This window comes from Galeopterus variegatus, unplaced genomic scaffold, assembly GCF_000696425.1.
Source record: "Galeopterus variegatus unplaced genomic scaffold, G_variegatus-3.0.2 Scaffold744, whole genome shotgun sequence".
Lineage (NCBI taxonomy): Eukaryota > Metazoa > Chordata > Mammalia > Dermoptera > Cynocephalidae > Galeopterus > Galeopterus variegatus.
Genome location: NW_007726855.1, coordinates 95947 through 101038, shown reverse-complemented (window position 1 = coordinate 101038; position 5092 = coordinate 95947).

The window sequence follows — 5092 nt, the reverse complement described above, 5'->3', positions numbered from 1 at the left end:
ACTCGCTATTCAGTGGTCCATAGCAACGATGACATTCTGCTGAGCAGTAATTGTGAGGACTCCCTGCCCTTGCAGGGGAGTAGGTTACCTGATGGTGATCTCTGAATGATTCCTTTGTTGTTTGCCTTCTGTGACCCTGGCTTTGCCCTCAGAGAGAGTCTTCCTTATGCATGACTATCTGTGGCCCCATCTGAAGATGCTGGAGTGTCTGTCCTTCTGGACAACCCATTTCCTGCTCTTGTACATTTGAGAGCCTGCTGGATTTTTTAGGGATGAGAAAATTCACAACCTTTGTGAGCTAGGCTTATAATTTCTTGGGAAATACAACTACTCACAAAACTTAGTAGGCTGCCTATCCATTTTCTTCCAGTCAGTTCCATGCAGGGGTGTTCTGGGTCTGGCTTACACCAGCTTGCAAGATCCTGTTGTGTGCATTCCTTTCCAACTCCACACAATCAGTGGCATCATGTTGGTAGCCTGAAATAAACCATGGAGGGAGGATTTACACCAGGAAAGTCAGAAAATACTAAAAATCAAAGCATTTTTTAAAACATAGAACCGGTTATTATATATTTACCAGCACCATTGGTTCTGCATAAAAGTAATCATACTCAGGATCTCTACTGGACAATTTTCCTAAGCCTGCTGGCTCTTCCCTTTTTATTGGCTTTTAGTTCAGCCCCTTCTCCTCCCCTTTATTTCAACAAGAACTGCTACAGGGCTTGAGTCAGAAGGCCATACTTTCATGTGCTCATTGTCTGAGGGCTACCTTCCACTAGCTGAGCAGTCTTAATAGGACACCTCCGAGAAAGACTATGAATGAGTGTCATCTCCCGCTGTTTCAGGTACAGATAGAGTTGGCTTTTCCAACCCCGCAGGCCCCAAAACTCTACAACTTAAGTTTAGACTATAGATCAAAGGCAGTGCAAGCCTCTATTAGCACAGTTCCATTCCCTTTCATCTCTGCTTAAATTGGCCAATTCTTGCCCGAGCTCATTTCTTTCTTCTGAAATCTTGCTAACTGAAGCAAGAAACAGTCAACACACATGATAGTCTACCTTTTTCTAACCACTTCTCTAAAGTTAAGTGGTCTGCCCTCCAAGTCATTGCAGGTGACAGTTTTATCAAATTGATTTCCAAATCATTACAAAATCGTCATGAGCCTTCCAGCCTTCTAACCTTACTATCTTTTTTGGTTGCCTTCTACCTAACCATTAAGACAAGCTACATATTTTAGATTTCTGTAACAGCAGCAAAATAGTTTTAGATACTAATTATTGTATTAAGTAGCATATAGGGTAAGCTTTACAGCAAATATACCAAAAAATACAGTGTCCTAAATGAATGTATCTTATTCTTCCTTCATACTATCCCAGAGCAAGCAGTCTAAAGCTAGAGGTATAGCTCTGACATCCTCAATTTGTGGCCCAAATTGCCTCATCATTGCCATTTTTTATCCATAGGAAAAGAGTATCTAGATAAAGCAGCTTATTTTTAATTAAGTGACCTGGAAATTATAAATAGCACTCCACCCACACCTTATTGGTCCAAACTTAGCCATGTAATCACACCACTACAGGGAAGGTATCTTACTCTGTACAGGAAGATATAACAAAAATACTATAAACTGGGTGACTTATAAACAACATAAATTTATTTCCCACTGTTCTGGAGGCTGGGAAGTCCAAGATCAAAGTGCTAGCAGATTTGGTGTCTGTTGAGAACCCATTTTTCCTGGTTCCAAGAAGGTGCCTTCTGTGTCTTCACATAGCAAAAGAAAAGAAGGCTGTTCTCTGGGGCTCTTTTATAAGGGCACTATTCCCCCCATAAGGGCTCTGCCATCATGATCTAATCACCTCCCAAAGGACCCACCTCCTATTATCATCACATTGGTGATTAGGTTTCAATATATGAATTTGGGGAAGACAGAAACATTCAGACCATAGTAGAAGGCTGAAGAATGTAGTCATTAGTGGGTATCCATAGGCCCAGCTAAAAATTAGAAGACTTATTACTGGAAAACAGATGGAATAGAAATTATTAACAAATTGTGGTTCCACCACATACCTAAATAGAAAACAACATATTATTTATAACATGTGAGCTCTAGCATATTAGCCCTAGGAAGCAGTACTTCTCTGACCACTTGGGTAAAATCTAGGGTCAGCCTTATGATTTTTATGGTCACTCTCAAATAATAAAAGTCTGCTGGTCACTTAGTCCTCCAAAATAGTCTCAGTTCACTAATTCATATATCTATTCCAGTATAATAATTAAAACTCACACATTCGTTGAAAGTTAAAGCTTCTCCTCCTAGTTAGCTCAGTTCTGCTGAAGGTGGGAAGCCTGTGTTGAGAAATGAGTGCAGAATTGGTTTCTTTTCTATTTCTTTTCCTGTGGTCCTACCCATCTTAACCCAACTCAGAAGCAGCAATCACTTATTCCTCCATCGTTGAAGTCAATTGTCCATTGACTCACTTCTCTGCCTCAATTTCACAGGAGTTCAGAGCTCTACTTCATTTATTTTGGTGGAGAATCCTACACAAATTTGGTACCAGATCTTTGATTCAAGCCTGGTGCCTAGACAGCCTTTTCAGCAAATTTATGAATTGCTCCCTAGACACCTGAATCATATGCCATCAGGATTATGAAGAAAAGAACATTGCATAATATTTCTAATGAGTGGAAGATGAGGTGCAAATTTTTAATTATACATGTTTCATGGGAAGGAAAAGAAAGTAAAAGTTTTTGAATAAAGGTATAGTATAACTGGTTCTTTTCTCGTTCAGCAGTGTTTTTGTAGTATTTGGAATATGCAGTTATGAAATTCGAGCTGGTTTTCACTAGGTTGCTTACCTTGTGTCAGGAAAAAATATCATTGTTTTAGTTTAAACACTTATTTGCGTGTATATTTCACTTTATAGATACCTCTCCTTACGTAGTAAATTTCAGAGGTACTATTCAAGGGAAATTAAGGCTATTTTCAAGCAGAGTCTGTAATATAGATAGAGGAAATAAGCTATATACAGTTTGTATTATAGAACCACCATCATTATGGCATTGAGGCCATTTGCATTATTACTGTTGTGTGTTATTTGGGAAATTGCCTATGTGATTATTCCTCAAAATAGAGTATTAAAGTATTGGAAGGATACAATACTCATTATCTAAGGAAATAAGCCCAAGGGGTAAAGAAGGACTGATGTTTATTACCAGAACCCAAAATCTTTCTAAATTTGATTCCTTAAAAACATAGAGGAAAAGATCATGAAAAAAAAATTGCTTCTCCTAAAGGCTACTGAAAATAGGAATACCATTTAAAAAGTCTGAAACAAGGAAAGGAAGTTAGTGGTTTATGCCATGTTAGTCATTGAATCTTCCTGCTTACCTTTTCTTCCAGTCTGTCTCCAAATACTGATGCCTACAAGATAAAGGAAAAAAAGTGGTAAAGAATCAATGATATGAACCAATTGAACTGTGTAAGAAGTCATTTAAATTGAGGGAAGTGGGAAATGCATATATCATTCTCCCACCACAGCTACTTTAATTTAGTTGACTGGTTTTTTCTATAGGGAATGCCTCTATAAACTTACTATTTCCTCAGTATAACCAGTGATAATAATAATAATAGCTAACACATGGTGATTACTATGTTGCCAGCCTTTGTTCTAAGTGATTTTTTATATTTGTGTGTGTATACATACATTTTTTAATCCCATGAGATGAGAAAGAAACTATTATTATTCCAGTTTTCCAGATGAGCAAACCAGGCACAGACAGGTTAGGTGACTTGCCCAAGTTCTCATAGCAAGTAGTGCTGGAGGTGGGATACAAACCCAGGCTCAGAGTCCGTGCCCTGAACCCACCACCCACTGCAACCTCTCTGATAACAATAATAGTTTTGTGGTACATTTATTATTGTTTCCTATGATTCACTCTTATAAGACAATTAAATATGCTCATTTATTGTCATGAGACTTGCAATACCTTTGGTGGCACTTTTATACTTACCTTCCCCATTAATGGTAAGCTTGGTCTTGTGGCTTACTTTGGCCAATGAAATGTCAGTCTGCCAAGTTTCTGCAGAAGCTTAAAAGAAGCATCATTTCCTCTAATTCTCTCTCTCTCTCCGCCATGAATAAAGCAGTTCCCACATAGATGCTGCTCCATCTGACTCCAACTATTGACATGTAACGGGGACAAGAATAAATGTTTACTGTCCTAATCTGCTGAAATTTAAGGGGTATTTGTTACTTCAGCACAACTAATTAATACTATTACCATCCCCTAAGTGCCAATATGGGTTGAAACAAATTCTCAAATCTTGCAAGTGTAATATGTTGTTCTTCATAATTCACAAAGGTACTTTGTGTGTATCTGAATAAACCAAGAATCTTCATATGCTTTATTGGGAAAATGTCATTACTTTCATTTTATAAAGGAGAAAACATATCTCAGATCAAGTGACTTGTCCAAGGTCACAAACTTAGCACTGCAAAGTCATTTCCAGCCTTTATCTGTCTGTGTGATTTCAAGGCACAGGTCTTTCTCAAGATAGTGCACTGCATCTTCTGCCAGCAGGAGAGCAGACCCTGCCAGATTCGTATTTACTTATAGAGAGTTTGTGACACTAGAGCTTAAACGCTCCATCTCCAATTTTCAACCAGTCCGAACTGGAAGTACCCCTAAATTGCTGGTTGTGTGATGGTAATTTTTTCCCTTTACTAATCTAAAAAAAAAAAACTATATTATATTGTTTAGGGGGAACTACCATCTCTAGTTGTAGCTGGTTATGCTTTATAAATCTATATGCCATCATAAGAAAACTACTGCATATTTTATCATATTGGTGATTTTTATTTATGAACTTGGTTTATACAGGTGCACACTCATTGCCCCTATGAATTTTGAAAGTCAAAGTATTATACTCTGAAGATTGAAAAATCCAATTCAACTTGATGGATTGAAGTTATAAAGGTAAGATGTAGCATGATCAGCATAGAAATCAGAAAGCATCACACTCTTGTTAACTATAAATGTCCTGAGTGGACAACCTCTGAGGGAAACACAGAGATAAATATATGATTGGACA